Source organism: Theropithecus gelada, chromosome 4 (genome assembly GCF_003255815.1).
Source record: "Theropithecus gelada isolate Dixy chromosome 4, Tgel_1.0, whole genome shotgun sequence".
Taxonomy (NCBI): Eukaryota; Metazoa; Chordata; class Mammalia; order Primates; family Cercopithecidae; genus Theropithecus; species Theropithecus gelada.
Genome location: NC_037671.1, coordinates 5,647,317 through 5,665,679, shown reverse-complemented (window position 1 = coordinate 5,665,679; position 18,363 = coordinate 5,647,317). Strand labels below are relative to the sequence as shown.

The 18,363-nt window shown below is 48.2% G+C and overlaps 1 protein-coding gene across 3 annotated transcripts in view; it reads left to right on the top strand.

Moving 5' to 3' along the window:
- Nucleotides 1-16,315: 16,315 nt before the first annotated feature.
- The window catches only part of SERPINB9 (serpin family B member 9), a 32,892-nt gene continuing 30,844 nt past the window's right edge, over nt 16,316-18,363 (top strand). The window contains exon 1 of one of the 3 annotated variants that reach the window (XM_025384430.1): nt 16,316-16,787. The gene's annotated coding sequence lies outside the window, so the exon portion shown is untranslated. The remainder of the gene's footprint in view (nt 16,788-18,363) is intronic. The other 2 variants (XM_025384428.1, XM_025384429.1) reach the window with 2 other exon arrangements.

Here is an 18,363-nt window from a genome sequence, read left to right as displayed (position 1 = left end):
TCTTGAAGGCAGGTTGCTGTTAACTTTGAAGATTGTACCATTGGATTAGAGAGGATATTTCCGGGGTACTAGTTGAAAGGCTGATGTGCTTATAAAGATTGCTAACTCAATATGAAGTGGAGCAGGAGTTGATTGCATGGATTGAACTAACGGAGGACTGAAACAATTTTTTATGGCCTTTTCTGTTTGTTTGTTTGGAGCATTGCTGATTCTTCAGAGCCTGGAGAACATTTTTCCTTTTGAGCTATTTATAGCCTTTAACAATTGAGAAGGTTATACTTTTGGAAACTAAAATTAAGGCATATTGTGTTCTCTGCCTAATTTCTCCAGAATTTGTAATTCATTGATGAATATTCTTAATTCATGGCAATGCGTTTGTTTGCATAACTTCAATACGAATCTGTTTTCTTGCATACTGGGACGCAGTGGAGGAACTGGCTGTTTTCCCAGGGCTTTGACCGAAATGGCCTTGTGAGAGGTTCCAGTCAGTCCAATCTAGGAGAGCCTATGTGCACAAGGATTCTTGCTGTGCTTTGTGTGGGTAACCAGGCCACCTGTACGGGACTGAAGTTTCTTTTGCCTGTAGGTTGTTCCTGCTGTTACTTGTCTTTGGTGGAAGTGAGGCCTGGAGAGAGAAAGATTGTGTTTCAGAAGAAAACCCTGTATTAAGCTAACCTTTGATTTCTAGGTGGCCACATGGTCACCCCTGGTATGGAGCTGCCCACAATGAATTGATCAATAGAAAAGTGGGACTGAAACAGACCAAGACTCCGACAGACAGGTTTTTTTTTTCGTTTGTTTGTTTGTTTGTTTTTGTATAAACATGGAAATTGACCCTCTGATCATAAATCTTGAAACTTGTATTTGTTTTATCTGAATTCCTTCCTCGAGAAAGGACCCCTAGGCCTCTCCGAAGGTATCAAAGGACTGAAACTGATCAGACTGCTGTATGCAAACAATCAGACACCAAACCTCTGGTTCATCATGATTGCTTCTTTATCCCTCCCGAGTTCCTGTTTCCCATACATAGTCTATTTTTCCCTGCTATGTAAACCCTTAGTTTTAGTCAGTCGAGGAGATATTTTGAGATGGATCTCCCATCTCCTTGGCTGCAGCATCCGATTAAAGCTTTCTTTCTTGGCAATGCTTGTCTCAGACATTGGCTTTCTGAGCAGCGAACAGCAGGATCTAGACTCAACCCCTGGTGTTTCAGTAGCAGTAGTGATGGTGATGGTAGTGGCAGGAACCTCCCAAGTGCTGGAGTCTTGGAAGTGTGAGTGCCATGGGTGAGCTAGGACTCCAAGTGAGCTTAGGGACAGGAAAGGAAGCAGAGTGAGGCCTGAGGCAGGCACAGGGGAGTGGAGGGAGAGCTCCAAGTGCAGGGGTCACAGGGAGGAACTGCTGGAGGGGAGGAGTCACAGGTAGGGAGGAGCTGTGGGCCGGGAGAAGCCTTGGGTGTGGAGGAGCTACTAGCATGGAGTTGCTGTGGGTGTGGTGGCTGGGGAGTGGCCATAGCAGTAGTAGGAACAGCACCGGGCAGGGTCTGCCAGCTGGGCAGCAGGCAGCGAGGATGGGCTCATTGCTCAGACATGACGTGCGGGCCCCAGGTAGCAGGGGCAGTGGGTCTTGTTGCTCTGGGTTGGTGTGGGCCAAGGAGTCACCGGATAGGAGGAGGGAAAGTCCTGACATGCTCACCGCCCACAGTCTACAGCAACCGTCTCATGTTTGTAAGCCAAAAGTAAAATTCTAAGCTTCCCAGCCATCCGAATGGACCCCTCCTCTTGGCATGGACATTCCCAAGTTTACCTGAAAAACTAGTTCGGGCCGGGATGGGATCGGGGAGCGGGACGTGCCTCATTATACCCTCCTTTCTTTTGGAATTACTGATAGAACAGATTCTTAAAATCTTGTAAGAAACATTTACTTGGCCAGGCACCTGTAATCCCAGCACTTTGGGAGGCCAAGGTGGGTGGATCATTTGAGGTCAGGAGCTCAAGACCAGCCTGGCCAACATGGTGAAACCCCATCTGTACTAAAAAAAAAAAAATACAAAAATTAGCAGGGCACGGTGCCTGTAATCCCAGCTAATTGGAAGGCTGAGGCAGGAGAATTGCTTGAACTCAGGAGGCGGAGGTTGCAGTGACAAGATCGTACCACTGCACTCCAGCCTGGGCAACAGAGCGAAACTCCGTCTCAAAACAAACAAACGAACAGAAACATTTATTTTACTTCAAATCTGATTTTAAAAAAATTTACAATCTATTTTCTCTGAAGCCTGCTACCTGGAGGCTTCACCTGTGTGACCAAACCTTGGTCTCCACAACGCCTTATCTTAACCCAGACATTCCTTTCTGTTGATTTGTAAAATCTTTGGATCTGCTTATGACCTGGAAGTCCCCACTTGGAGTTGTCCCTCCTTTCCGGACCAAACCAATGTACATCTTACATGTATTGATTGATGTCTCATGTCTTCCTAAAATGTATAAAACCAAGCTGTGCCCCAACCACTTTGGGCACATGTTCTCAGGGTCTCCTGAGGGCCGTGTCATGGGTCATGGTCACTCATATTTGGCTCAGAATAAATCTCTTCAAATATTTTACAGAGGTTGACTCTTTTGGTTGATATGTTGCTACTGCTTTTTTTTTAAAAAAAAATCTTCCATCTTCCTTCTTCATTGGCAGCTCTCCTCAGCTGGAAACACGGCTCTTCCCTGCTGCCCTTGTGTGGCATCCAGCAGCCCCCTCCCTCCACATCTCACTTCACCAGGGGCTTTCCTGACCTCCCCCAAACTTCCCTCTCAGGCTGCCGCACACTCTCTCAGGTACCCAGCCAACTTCAAATGTTGGACATTCTCCTGAATTGGGTGGATTTCTTCTCATGGGTCTCCACTATAACCTCCAACTAATTTCCTCCACTTACATAGAACTTCCTGGCACAGGGATGCAGGTGGCATCCGAGGTCTCTCTCTAGAACTGGCACTCATGCCAACGCCCTACTGGTCCTGGAAAGGGGTCCTGAGACAGACCGTAAGAGAAGGTTCTTGGATCTTGCACAAGAAAGAACTCAGGGTGAGTCCACGGAGTAAAGTGAAAGCAAGTGTATTAAGAAAGTAAAGGAATAAAGAATGGCTACTCCATAGGCAGAGCAGCCCCAACGGGTGCTGGATGGCTATTTTTATGGTTATTTCTTGATCATATACTAAACAAGGGGTGAATTATTCATAAGTTTTCTGGGAAAGGGGCAGGGATGTCCTGGAACTGAGGGTTCCTCTTCCTTTTAGACCACATAGGGTAACTTCCAGACATGGGTAACTTCTTGCTGTGGCATTGGCATGCCATGGCACTGGTGGGAGTGTCTTTTAGCATACTAATGCATTATAATTAGTGGATGATGAGCAGTGAGGAGGACCAGAAGTCATGTTGTCACCATCTTGAATTTGGTGGGTTTTGGCCGGCTTCTTTATTGCATCCTGTTTTTAATTATGTTTTGAGACAGGGTCTCACTGTGTTGCCCAGGCTAGAGTGCAGTGGCACAATCATGGCTCACTGTAGCTTCGACCTTCTGGGCTCAAGTGATCCTCCCACCTTGGCCTCTTGAGTAACTGGGACTACAGGCGTGTGCCACCATGCCTGGCTAATTTTTAAATTTTTGTTGTTGTTGTCGTTGTTGAGATGGGGTTTTGCTATGTTGCTCAGGCTGGTCTCAAACCCCTGGACTCAAGAGATCTACCTGCCTTAGTCTTCCAAAGTTCTGGGATTACAGGTGTGAGCCACTGCACCGGACCCTGCATCCTGTTTTATCAGCAGGTCTTGGTGACGTGTATCTTGTGCTGGCCCTCTGAGAAGGGCTAAATTCCTGGGAATGCAACCCAGTAGGTCTCAGCCTCAAATTACCCAGCCCCTGTTCAAGATGGAGTTGCTCAGGTTCCAACTCCTCTGACACTACCTATATTTACATTTGATTATCCTGGGCTGTCTTTGCTTACAGGTGCAGCTGGGATGTCCCACGAGCCTCCAGTGGAACACCCCCACTCCCACGGGGCTGCCCTGGGTGTAAATGTTGCTGGAGCCTCTCAGAGCAGTCCCCGCCTCCGCCCGCCCCCTGACCTGTGCTAGTCACGGCAGCAGCTCATGTCCTAATTCTCCAGCTGCATCCCGGCAGCTGCAGGTCTATGGCCGCGCACTGCTGACAGGCGCCCTAGCTTTTCCACACCAGATGGCCGTCCACACGATTTCCCTAAAACTCCAAAGTAACTGCATCCAACATTTGTGTAAAGCACTCATGACTCTCCAGACGACTCCAGATAGGGTTCAGATGCCTGAAGCCGGCTGCCTGCCAAGAGGGTTCCTGGGAAGTTTGGGGTTTCCCGTGGGTCTCGCCACTGCCCCTCTGACAGGAAACAGCAGACCTTGGCTCCCCCAAAGCTGGCTCTTCCTGCTGCGGGCGAGCGTGTGGCTGACCCGCAATGGCAAATTCCTGTATGCACCCTCCCCTCTGGTGTGGGCTCCAGATCATTTTCTTCCCCCACAAAAATGTGAGGGAAGGTCTGCATCAGCGCTCTTGTGTGAGGGAAGGTCTGCATCAGCGCTCTTGTGTGAGGGAAGGTCTGCATCAGTGCTCCTGTGTGAGGGAAGGTCTGCATCAGTGCTCTTGTGTGAGGGAAGGCCTGCATCAGTGCCCTTGGAATAAACTCATCAGCAGGAGTGTGTGTGGGGAGAGAGGAGTGCAGATGCCTTGTTTTTTTATGTGTAAAAAGGAAACTAGTTTGATGCCAATGTATGTATCTACTTATTTATTAGAGAAGGGCGTCTCATTGTACTGCTCAGACTGGATTTGCACTCCTGGACTCAAGTGTTCTTCCTGCCTCAGTCTCCAGAGTAGCTGGGACTACAGGCTCATCCTACTGCACCCAGGCTGGAATTTCAATTTCAATTTCAATGGCTGGAAATCCAACTTTTCCTATTGCAGTCTACTTATGGTGCTGTAGTGTTGTGGCGTGGGCACAACCAGTATTGTTTTGTATGCTGTTAGAATGAATGCCTTCCAGATTTATTGGGAGAGGTCCATCCACGTCCAAAGTTCCAACTCTCTTACAATCTTTAATGTGCAAATGGGAGTGGAGTACCAAGAAGAACCTGAGGGGGGTGGAGAAGAGAGTCACCCTGTTATCTCCCTCCAGTGTCAGCCTAACCATCAGTGTGAGCTGGAACACACCCGCAAGGTGCACTTATGTGTGAGTGTGTGCATGTGTGTGTGTCATTGCTATGGGGTAGATAATGACCAGTACCTACAGGCTGGAAAGGAAAGAGGCGAGGAAGTGAGAGGGAGGAAGAGGTAAGACAGGAGAGGCCAGAAGTATGTGACCGTAAGGAATTAAGAGCAGTTTAATGGAGAGTCAACATTGAGGAGTATTCCAGTTCATTCCTTTGCCTGTTCGGACAGGACGATTACACACACACACACACACACACACACACACACACTCTCCAGCCTAGGTTTATGACTGCCTCACCTGAATGGCAAAGCTCCACTTGCAGGTAGAGTCAAATTCAAATGGTATTTGGGTCTCCGTCATCTCTGTTTTACTTACTTCTCTTCCTCATTGAGTCTCTTTAGCTGCTGCCATCCCTGGTGGGCCAGTGCCTCTAGTGTGGGTATTTCTTCTGGCTTCCTAGCCTTTAATTTCCTTCAAGAGTAAGGTGAGATTGAGCGTGGCAGAAGCAGCCTGGACACAGACCAGACCCTGCTGTGCTGGGGACACGACAGATACCAACCTTCTAGCAGCCGCTGCCCTGGAAGGCTCCCCAGAGGCTTGATTATTTGAGGACAATGCATGAACTCTCACATTTTGTTCTAGGTCATTATGTGACCTATTATGTGTAGGGTACTCTTGTGCAAATATCACTACGATGGCATTTTCTTGGCTGACATTTTCACTCATTGAAATGAAAAAGAATTTGCACTGGTTGGGCTGTTTGTTGTTGTGTATTTTAAAATGGCCTTCACACTTTTTTTAAGTGTGAGGCACTCCCTTTTAAAAAAAGTATTTTAGCAGGAAGCTAAAACAAAATATCTAACAGTGGAGGTGCACTCTTTGAAATAATTGTCTCCCATCTCCCGCCCCATCCACTCAGTTCCTTTTTCCTCCCACCGTGCCCCTGAGAGACTCAGAAGACCCCTGCTAAGTCTTAAGGGAGTATAGCTTCCCAATGCAGGGTGAGGCACTGCGCAGTCCTATGGGGATCTGGAAGAAGGAAGATCAGGGGATGATACCCCTGTTTATAAAAGTCAGCATGTGCATGATGATCCTTATCTCTGCGTGGAGTTTTCCATAATTCTTGCTTTGCGTATTTTCTAATTTTCCAAATGGGAACATATATTTCTCATTAAAAAATGTGAGCAAAATATACATGCATATGAAAAAAAGAGAGGATAACATAATATAGAAATATAGCTTGCAGGGTTATTGGATTGTGGATGATTCGTCTCTTCATTTCCTAAAATGTCCTCAATAGTAACAGCAAAGAGACTTTGGGAGACAGAGGCACATGGATGAATTGTAATGTTTTCTTGAATAGTGACCCAGCCGAAGAGAATACCTACTATTATTAGGTAAGGCTTAATAGAAAGATATGATTAGACCAGGTGTGATGGCTCACACCTGTAATCCCAGCACTTTGGGAGGTCAAGGCAGGTAGATCCTTGAGGTCAGGAGTTTGAGACCAGCCTGGGCATCATGGTGAAACCCCACCTCTACCAAAAATACAAAAATTAGTTGGGCGTGGTGGTGCAGGTCTGTGATCCCAGCTACTCGGGAGGCTGAGGCAGGAGAATTGCTTGAACTCGGAAGGCAGAGGTTGCAGTGAGCTGAGATCGTGCCACTGCAGTCCAGTCTAGGTGATAGAGCAAGACTTTGTCTAGGAAAAAAAGAAATAATGAATGTTGGACTTACAAAAATTTGCTAAAATTATATTAACTGATAGTAACCTGTAGTAACTTTTGATTTAGTAATAAAGTTTCTCTCAGGCACATCTTTTCCTTCTAGTTTCCGGGGTACACATGGGGGATCCAGCCGCTCTCACATGGAGGCATGCCTCCTGGACCTGCCCCAAGAGATGCATCGGCTGGCTGCAAATCAACACCTCCAACTCAAGTTTCCACGTGAGATTTGGGCTTCGTGTTTGATATCGATGCCAAGGCTGCCCTGGACAGCTCCCTAGCCTAGTTCCAGCAACTCCAGGGGAGATGGTACCTCTCTGTGAACTCTCCCTGATTTAAAGTAACCGTCTCTTCAACATAGACCATATTTTACATCTCAAATGCACCCTTCAGATTTGGTGAAAACTATCCAGCTATTTCACGTGACATGGTGACAGAGATGTAGTGTTTAGTTTTATTTTTTAGAAATGTAGCTTTGACCGGGCACGGTGGCTCACACCTGTAATGCCAGCTCTTTGGGAGGCCAAGGCAGGTGGATCACCTGAGGTCAGGAGTTCAAGACCAGCCTGAGCAAGATGTCGAAACCCCATCTCAACTAGAAATACAAAAATTAGCCTGGTGGCGCATGCCTGTAATCATAGCTACTTGGGAGGCTGAGGCAGGAGAATCACTTGAGCCCGGGAGGCAGAGGTTGCAGTGAGCTGAGATTGTGCCACTGTACTCCAGCCTGGGTGACACAGTGAGGCTGTCTAAAAAAAAAAAAAAAAAAAAAAAAAGAGCGAGAGAGACATAGTTTTTATTTACAGAGAATTACATTCTTTAGTCACAGAATAGTGGTTATAAATTTTATTAGTGACACCAAATTGAGAAGGAGCTAGCAGCAATCAGGGGATTTTATGGAACGATTGAGGATGCAGGCTGTGGCATCAAACCACAGTTTCCAGCCCTGACTTCACTGACAGCAACCACCTCGGAGATCTGGAACAAACTCAGTCTCCTCATCTTGGTGGGTTCTCACTGCAGGGCCTCAGTGTGTGGTAGTGAGGGTTAGCTGAGATGCACGTGAAGAACTTAGGGCAGTGCCTGGTTGCACTAGCGGCGGGTGCAGCCAGCTGGTCTCAGGGTGCCTGTGAGCCCGGCAGCAGTCCTGTTGCTGAGGCCCCGTACTGGCTACTCTGTGACTAAGTCAGTGTATTTGTTTCCCATTGCTGCCATCACAAACTACCTCAAACCTCAAATGGCTGAAAACAATCTAGCTTTACACCGTACAGCTCTGGAAGTCGGAACTCCAGAACGGGGCAGCTGGGCTGGTTCCTCCCAAGGCTCCGGGGAGAATCTGCTTCCTGGCTTTTTCCAGCTTCTAGAGGCTGCCTGTGTTCCGTGTGGCTCCACATTGCCCTGACCTCTGCATCTGTCCTCACATCTCCTTCTCTGGATGTGACCCTCCTCCCTCTTTCATGAGGACCTGTGATCACACTGAGCCCACCCAGATGATCTGTAAGAATGATTTGTGATCCTAATGTCTAAAAATGGAGTGGCTTCTGTCATGTGTGTAAACCAAAAACAAAATTCTAAGCCCTCAGTCATCTATACGGACCCCTCCTCTCAGCAAAGGCATTCCAAAGCTAACTTGCAAAACTAGTTCAGGCCACGATGGGAAGGGGAGCCGGACATGCCTCATTATACACTCTGCCCTTTTGGAATTACTGATAGGGCCGACGCTTTAAGTCTGATAAGAAACATTTACAGTTTATTATCTCTGACACCTGCTGTCTGGAGGCTTCGCCTGCATGATAAAACCTTGGTGTCCACAACCCCTTATCATCATCCAGACATTCCTTTCTACTGATTCAGAAAATCTGTGATGGACACACCTGGGGAAAACCATAAAAACAGCAAGGAACTGACACTGCCAGAGGCCTCTTGAGAATTCCTGCCTGTAGGAACTTAGATGCCGCCTCCGGATGAGACAGCAGCTGCCCAGAGGCTGTGTGTGAGAGGAGTGTCTGCTGTGCTAGCCTTCGGAGCCACTGCTTGGGTTTGCCATTCCCCTCATTACTGCTTTTAGTAATCGGATCATGTCGTTCCCATCACTCACGGGAAAATAAACAATGAAAAAACATTGTATTGTGAATGTGTGCTTGATAGGGTATATGTGAGTCTCTGGCAATAAACCATGTTTAAGCATTGCAAATTGGTTACTGGGTCATTGTGAAACCTGACTTTGATCTCAGTTAGCACACAGGCCACACAAGAACCCGATTACAGTAACAATTAAAATGAACATAATACCAGATAACCAGCACATCTCCCATCTCAAGATTCTTAACTAGAGTGATCACATCGGCAACATCCCTTTTGCCATGTAAGACAGTCACCGGTTTTGGGGATTAGGAGGTAAGACATCTTTGGCAAGGGGCATTATTCTGCCGGCTACACCCCAGTGTCCACTGACTGGGGACTGACGACTAGGTGGCCATAGAGGGCTTGGTTGATGTGCTCCTGATCCAGACCTTCCCTGATGGATGAATTCAGGTGCAAATGGCACTTTTTTTTTTTTTTTTTTTGAGACAGAGTCTCACTCTTTCACCCAGGCTGGAATGCAGTGGCGTGATCTTGGCTCATTGCAACCTCCACCTCCTGGCTTCAAGTGATTCTCCTGCCTTAGCCTCCCAAGTAGCTGGGATTATAGGTGTGTGCCACCACACCTGGCTAATTTTTTGTATTTGTAGTAGAGACAGGGTTTCACCGTGATGGCCAGGCTGGTCTTGAACTCCTGACCTCAAGTGATCCACCCGCCTCGGCCTCCCAAAGTGCTGGGATGACAGATGTGAGCCACCGTGCCCTGCCCAGATGGCACTTTTGCCATCAGTTTATTAAGGAGGAGGGTGATGAGAGCAACTCATGAAATGTGTTTTTCTTGCCCCGAGCATCTCCTCTGCCATGGCCATGGTCCTCATGGGGACAGGCGGAAGTGTACCTATCACATGGGGAGAATGACGGCAAGTTTTCTCCTGTGTTTCCACAGAGGAGCCTTTTCATACCTTCACATCAGCCGGTGAAAGCTGGGGTGGCCTGTAGGTGGCAGGAAGGACCTCATGATAGCAGAGGGCAGACGTGGATAGAAAGGTGAACGTGCAGGATAAGGAATCTCCATCAAGTGATGAAGTTCTTTTCTCTAGACAAAAGCATCCACAAATCATAGCAAAATTGCATCTTTGATAAGTAAGGTAAAGCTATTCCACAAAAAGACAAAGAATTTCAATTTTATGTTTTAAACTTTTGCTGAAAAATGTGTTTAAAATAGAATTGCAGCTGTCAATGAACATTCCATAAAATGGGTTATTTTTAGTGGATGATAACGAATATGTGGAAAAAGAAAAGCAACAACACAAATGCGAACGTGTATCTTCTGGAGCGTAGAGGGCAAATATATTCTGACTGCTCCAAAATGGATGATGGGGACGATATGTACAAATGAGGTAGTGACTACTGCTTTAGGGAAGCAGTCCTTAACCTTTTTAGTCTCAGGTTTGTTCGGTAATCTGGGGAAGTGTCTCGGCGCGTTACCACCTGTGCACTGTTGTGCAAGTCACATTAGCGGTATCTGGCTGACCTCTCCAACTGCATCCGCAGACCCCAGCTGAAGATCCCCCTGCAGCTGTTTCTTCCAGCTTCTGGTGGAAGGGCCTTTGGGCTAAGGGTGGGAAGGAAATAGAGGAACAACCTTCCTTTTCACTGTGGCTTGACATTTAAATCATAGTGTTACCTAGAGAACTTCTGTAAAATTACTGGTGAAACATTTTCAGTTTGATGTCTGCTCTTTCTTTGTTCCTGGGGCCATGTTAGACTTAAATCTGAAGACTAATTTTTTTTTTTTTTCTGTTCTGTCTTCCTCCTGTTATCGAGGCTTCCTAGCATCAATAAATCTGCCAGACCCATGGTTCTTACCTAGGGGGCAACTGTGCCTCAGCCTGGAGGACGTTTGGCAATGTCTGGAGACATTTTTGCTTGCCATTATTGAGGGGTAGGTGCTCCTGGCATGGAGCGGGTGGAGGCCAGGGATGCTGCTGAACATCCTACGTTGCACAGGACAGTCCCCAGTGCAAAGAATGATCTGGCTCCACATGTCAGCAATGCGTCGGTTGAGAAACCCTGCGCTAGACAATTAAATCATTTCACTATAGGAGCCTACCTAATTTTCTGTGTAGAGATTCATTTGGATATCCCTCTTTAGGGGAATTAAGAGGGCAATGTTCAAAGTTGACGTTGCTGTTTAGTATTACCAGGCACTTTGTTTAAACAAAGAGAAAGATGTTCACCAAGACTTCCAGTCACTTCCCATTGAAGTGAACATATCTTAGAATTGCTGACAGACTTTGGAGAAAAAACATGTTTTAGTAAGTAGTACAATCAATGAAAAGGAAAATAAAAGAGGAACTACAGAAGAGTAGAGAATACACATAATTCTACTGCCGTCACATGTACTTAGAATTGCACTTGTGTAATTATAATTTTGATTTTTTTTTTTTTTGAGACGGTCTCACTCTTTTGCCCAGGCTGGAGTGCAGTGGTACGATCTCGGCTCACTGCAACCTCCACTTCCTGGGTTCAAGCGATTCTCCTGCCTCAGCCTCCTGAGTAGCTGGGATTACAGGCGCATCCCACCACACCTGGCTAATTTTTGTATTTTTAGTAGAGATGGGGTTTCACGATATTGGCCAGGCTGGTATTGAACTCCTGACCTCAAGTGATCCACCTGCCTTGGCCTCCCAAAGTGTTAGGGTTACAGGCGTGAGCCACTGCGCCTGGTCTAATTTTGATCTTTAATATTGCTTCTAAATTACATCTCTCTTGTTTATTTTTTGATAACTCTCTTCCAATGTCAATTTCAATACGTCCATTCTCCTGCACCCAAATCTGCTTCTCTTCCTTAAACCCTGTCTTCCAGCATGCAGCACAAGGCTCAGCCATCCGGGCCTCCTCCCCCATCTCACCTCTGGGCGCTGGACTGGTTTCCTCTCAAGGCCTCTTACATTTGCCCCCTTTCTGAGTCATCTCTGCTACTGCCTGGGTTCACAATCCCCCTTCAGCTTCTACACTACCATCTTAACTGCCTCTTAACCACTCTCTCCAAGCCCAGCCTGAAACCTCCCCTTATCTCATAAACCCCCATTACTGACAGAATAGTTTCTGTAAATAAAAAATCTGTTCATTAAACTGAGGCTTTAAATTTGAGTAGCTTCTATTTACTTAAACATGTACTTACAGTCCAGAAAAAACCCTTCCATAACGCAATACATGAGGTTCAAACACATTCTACCACGTAGCATGCAGGATGATGTTATTTGAGATCCGTGAGCTGCCTGGGGTGATCCTGGCCACCTGACTGGCTGGATTCCAAGGGTTCTTGTGTAAGATCCAAATACATCCCTGTGATCGCTGCTGCCGGGGACTGTCCTGTGGAGGTTGCCTGCTCTGGGCTTAAATCCCATGGGGGCAGATTCTGGGCCCTTTGGCTGGATAAGCACCAGTGATCCCAGGAATCATTTTTGAACATTGGCCTGATCTCTGACTATTGTAATTGGAGAATACTGGGGACACAGGGGGCCACCTGCCACCTTTCTCGTTGCCTAGCCCCTTCTCCCATCCACATCCTCTTCTGTAGAAGCAAGATTGTTTGAGAACAGGAATCTGGGCAGAGGATGGGAGCCTCGTGCCAAGCCCGTTATAGCTGAAACCAGGGGAGCACAGAAGGGAGTCGGCTCTGGGCTTCAAAGTATTGCATACAGGCCTTTTCGATTTGACCTCAACATACATTTCAGGGCTCCTCTCCTGCTGCTGTGTTCTTCTTATCCCCCTCCCGACACACGTACTCGAGCACATAAACACACACACACCCTCTAGACCCTTCCAAGTCCATCTTCAGAGATCTTCCTTGGTCCCTGTTCTCTCAAGCCACCTCGATGATGCCGTTTCCCTGTTTGCCCGCTTGTAGATCTCTATTTCTTGATCATCTGATCCCAGTATCAAGCCTCTCAATCATTCAACAAATGGGCTTCAACAAATATAGTTGTCTCTTGGTATCTGATTGATTCCAGGATCCTAGTGAACACTGAGCTCTACGGATTCTCAGGTCTCTAATATAACATGGTGTAGTGTTTGCATATAACCTATGCAAATGTAACCTGTGTAACATCCTCCCATATGCTTGAAATCATCTCTAGATTATGTATAATACCTAATACAGTGTAAATGCTGTACAAATAGCCATTATACTGTATTGTTTTAAAATTTGTATTATTTTTTATTGATGTGGTTTTTTTTACCTTTTTTCCAAATATTTTCCATCTGCAGTTGGTTGAATCTGTGGATGTGGAACCTGCAGGTACCAGAGGCCAAATGTACAGTGTGCTAATATAAAAATTGGTAAAGGAGGGTTAGGCTGTCCTGAGGCTCACAGTCCAGTGTGGGAGACAGGACATTTAACAGAAAGTCCCTATGGAGCTTAAGTGTTGGGCTGGGGCGTTCTGGGGGTGTTCAGGGCACCTTGGAAGTACCTCGGTGTGCTCGCCATCTCTCCCTCAGACTGCAGCCCCCTTGGGCCAGATACTGTCTCTTCAACTTGGTACCAAGTACTCAGCAAGTGCCAAGCCAAGCCCAGGGCAGGCAGCCAATTATTTTTTGTTAACTGAATGCGTAAGTCTTATAATGGAGCCTGACTGTGTCACATGTATGGTAGGAACATGTTGGAGGCAGGGAAATGTTTTCAAGGTTGTGGAAACCTTTGCAGAGTGAACAGGGCCACGCTCCATATCCTGCTGTCTCCAGGCCTTTAAGGAAGTGTGTCAGACGCCCACAGGCAGAGCTGGAAAACGTGGCCTTTGCTAAAGATACAGAAGAGTCCGGAGACGCACAACGGCTGGGTCATTGGTGGTGAGGGACTTTATTTGCAGTGAATTTGGAGTTAGGAAGGAAGTTGCTGCTGGGCGGGTCCTCCCTGTGTCCTGCTGCGGCCCAGTGATGGAGGTCTGCTTACACATGTTTGCCAGGTTTTCAGGCCAGCAACAGGATTCTGTTATTTCTCTAGTGCTTGTCTGATCATGAAGTAGTGATTTTTGAGAAATCCTTGGACCTGGTGTGAGGATCAAAGACTCCCTTGTTCTGGACAGTGTTGGAAAATCCTGGAAAAATGCTTCCTCTGGGGCCCTGTGTATCTTCCATCTGGGAAAACCGTTAAAAGCGATCAGGTAAAGAAATATTTTTGTGATATGTTGTGACTTTCTTAAAGTAATAAAGTAGAAGAGATTTTAAATGAAAAATATACATAATTGCAAAATCTCTTGATTCTTAGCTATTTCTGAACAGATTTCATGCCCCCCGTATAACCTTTTGTTGGGGAAAGAGGAGAAAGGAAAGGAAAAACTAAAATAACTTTTGTTTTCATAGTTCTGTTTTTTTTATCCTTTGCTAAACCCATTTTCCATGGTTGGTCATATGATTTGGATTGAAAGGCCTTTTCCTCTGGCCTTGGAGCACGGAGGCAGCTAACATGTTTGCGCAGTGGTTCACACCTGTAATCCCAGCACTTTGGGAGGCTGAGGCGGGAGGATCACCTGAGGTTGGGAGTTCGTGACCAGCCTGGCCAACACGGTGAAACCCTGTCTGTACTAAAAATATAAAAATTAGCTGGTTATGGTGGCGCATGCCTATAGTTCCAGCTACTTGGGAGGCTGAGGCAGGAGAATCACTGGAACTGGGAGGTAGAGGTTGCAGCGAGCCAAGATCACGCCACTGCTCTCCAGCCTAGGCGATAGAGCAAGACTCCATCTCAAAAAAAAAAAAAAAGTACATGAATAAATAAATAACAGCTTCTTGTTTAATCAGTTTTCTCTATCATTATAAATTCTATCTCATTGACTTATTCTTCAATCTTTATTATTTTTTCTTTTCTACTGATTTTGTGTTTAATGTATTTATACTGTTTCTAGTTTTTGAAGGCAGAAACTGAGGTCATTGATTTGAAGCCTTTCTCCTCTCCTAATAGAGGCATTTCATGCTGTAAAGTTTCCCCAAAGTACTGATTTAATAACATCCTACAAATTTTGATATTTTTACTTTCATTTTTTATTAATTTCAAAATACATTCTAATTTCCCTTTTGATTTTATAATATTTTTATAAGTATTTTTCAGTTATGAAAATAAATAAAATACTGATAAATGCTACCTGGAACCATCAAGAATGACCCTTGAAAACATTCTGCTAAGTGAAAGAAGGGCAGTCACGAAAGACCACATATTGTATGATTCAATTTGCATGAAATCTCCACAGTCGGTCAATCCACAGGGCCAGAAAATAAATCTGTGGAGTACAGAGCGTCTCCCAGAAGCCAGGGGTTGTGAGGAGGAGGAAATGGAGAATAATTGCTAATGGGTATCACAGTTCCTCTTAGGGTGATGAAAACCTTCTGGAGTTAGGCAGTGGTGAGAGCTGGACAGCTTTGTCAATATACCAAGAACTATTGAATTGTATGCTTTAAAAGGACGAATATTATGGTCCGTGAATTGTCTTTTAATAAAGGTCTTATTTTAAAAAACAAGCTAGGCACCTAGGGTTTAAAATTGAAGGAGGCTCTGATTCTCAGGGCCATGCAAATGCAGGGTTGGCACCTATGAGTGTGGCCCTCCTGAAATGTTGTGCCTTAGGCACCTGGCTCTCCCTAATTCAGGCCCTCAGGAGAAAGCTCTAATTCTGGTCAGTTCGCAACAGGAGGACACGGCTTCTGGGAGACACTCGGTGCTCCAGAGAGAGGCATTTGGTCCGTTCTCTTCCTCTGGACGACACCGTGCCAACATGAAATGCTTCCAATTGCGTCCAGCCTAGGATGGAGCGGGGTGGGGGGATATCTGATGACATTACGAACTGCTGCATCAACTCCCCCGAGTCCCTGCCTCTGGACCCCCGAGAGAGGACACAAGGAGTGTCCGGAGCCCATGTGACTCAGTGTCTCTTCCCATCACTTCGCGGGAAAATGGGGCTGCTTACACCGCACCGCAGCCCAAGCACCTGTGGCTGGAGAGGGGCTCGGGTGCCAGGAGTGAGGAGCCTGGTTCTGGGTCCGGGACTGGTACTAGTTAGTGGTGGGACCTGGAACAAATAAATGGTACTAGTTAGTGGTGGGACCTGGAACAAATGGTACTAGTTAGTGGTGGGACCTGGAACAAACGCTTTGGTTCTAAGTGAATCCCTCATATTCATGACAAGAGGCGTGGAACACAGACCCATGGGGCCTTCCCACTGGAACATGGAGCTTGGCTGTCACCCGACTTTGCTTCCTGAGGTAGAAAAGCCCAGGGTTCCAGGCTCTGTCTCCTTTCCCGCAGACCCCTTGTTCTCGGCGCGGAGGCCCTGGGCCCCGCAGGCTCCCACCCACTTCTCTGGGCTCAGAACTTCTCTGGGTTCAGAACCCGATCCCGAAGCGGCCCTGGAGCTGCCGGTGGCCGAGGCCGGGCGCGCGCCTTGGGGACCTGGCCGGCCTCAGACTGGCGGGAGCATTCGCGGACCTCGCCCTGGGCCGGGAGGACTGGGGGGACCCTGGCCTGCCCCTTCCCCTAGCCCTGACCTCGGCCACCACGCGCGCCGCCCCCGCTGGTCCCGCCAGGCTCCGCCTGAAGGCAGAAAGCGTGGGAGGCGCCCGACCCTGCGGTATAAAAGCGGTGCCCGCAGAGGCCCTAGTGGGAGTCCGCGGCGAGCGCAGCAGCAGGGCCGGGTCCTGCGCCTCCGGGATCGGCGTCCAGGCTCGGAGCGCGGCACGGAAACGGCGGCGGCGCTGGACCAGGTGGTAGGTGCGGGCGTCCCCGCGCGGGGCCGGGGTGGAGCACGGGAGTGGCGAGCTTCAAGACCCGGCTGCCACGGAGAGGTGGGACCGGAGGGCAGGAGCGGTCGCGCAGCCAAGAGCCCCGGAGAGGCGGTGCCTTCTCGGTGGGGTCAGCAACGGCCTCCGGGGGTGCCCTGGAGCGCGCAGCCGGCCTCCGCCTTGGCGGCCCACAGCCAGCGCGGGCCATTCCCTCTCCGAGGTCTCCTCGCTGCCCTTCCCGGGCGGAAGCCCTGCTTTGCAGCCTCCTCCCCACCTGCCGGCCCTGTTTTCTCACTGCTCCTCTCCGCTCTGGGAGCCGCAGGATGACGTCTGTCCTGCTTCTTCTCTGTCCTTTAAAGTCACCAGTCTCGGCCGGGCGCGGTGGCTCACGCCGGTAATCCCAGCACTTTGGGAAGCCGAGGCGGGCGGATCCTTTAAGATCAGGAGTTCGAGACCAGCCTGACAAACGTGGTGAAAACCGGTCTCTACTGAAAATGCAAAAATTAGCCGGGCATGTTGGCGAACGCCTGTAATAATGTCAGCTACGTACTGAGGCAGGAAAATCACTTGAACTCGGAGGCGGAGGTTGCAGTGCGCTGGGATTGCGCCACTGCACTCCAACCGGGCCGCATACAGAGCGAGACTTCCTCTCAAAACAAAACTAAACAAAAAAATCCCCCCAAAACACAAAAAACCCCACCACCACCAACAACAAAAAAATAAAGCCACCAGTCCCGAGTTCCAAATCCGAGCACTCTTATCCATCTTAATTCTTTCAATAATTCAGCGAAGCGGATGGGGCCCGTCCTTCCCCGGAGCATTCCTCCAGGGACTGTGAATCCGCGGAGCCAGGCTCAGCCGTCGCCTGCAGGGCCTGCGGTCTGTGGGGACCGCCAGCAAGATGAGGAATCACCTTCGGGGCGAAGGGTCGTGCTGGGGAGGGTTGCGCCGGCGGGGTCAAGGGAACCTCCTTTAGGGTGGGAATCAAGCCTCCAGGCCGCGGTGTTTGAGGGTGAGTAGAATTAATCCCGTGATGGACATGGGGCCTTCTAAGGGGGACCAGGAGTTTGCGAAGAGGTGACTTTGGGAGGGGTTCAGGATGGCCAGAGGTGGAGGCTGTGACCTGAGCGAGGCTGGATCAAGGGAAGGGGCAGGTGGAGAAGAAACTGTTCTTTCTTTCTTTCTTTTTTTTTTTTTTGAGACGGAGTCTCGCTCTGTCGCCCAGGCTGGAGTGCAGTGGACGGATCTCAGCTCACTGCAAAAGCTCCGCCTCCCGGGTTCCCGCCATTCTCCTGCCTCAGCCTCCCGAGTAGCTGGGACCACAGGCGGCGCCACCTCGCCCGGCTAGTTTTTTGTATTTTTAGCAGAGACAGGGTTTCACCGTGTTAGCCAGGATGGTCTCGATCTCCTGACCTGGTGATCCGCCCGTCTCGGCCTCCCAAAGTGCTGGGATTACAGGCTTGAGCTACCGCGCCCGGCCGAAGAAACGTTTTAACGAGGTGGCTTTGAGCAGATCCTAAGGGAGATTTAGGAGGCAGGACAAGAGGATTAAGACACCGCTTTCT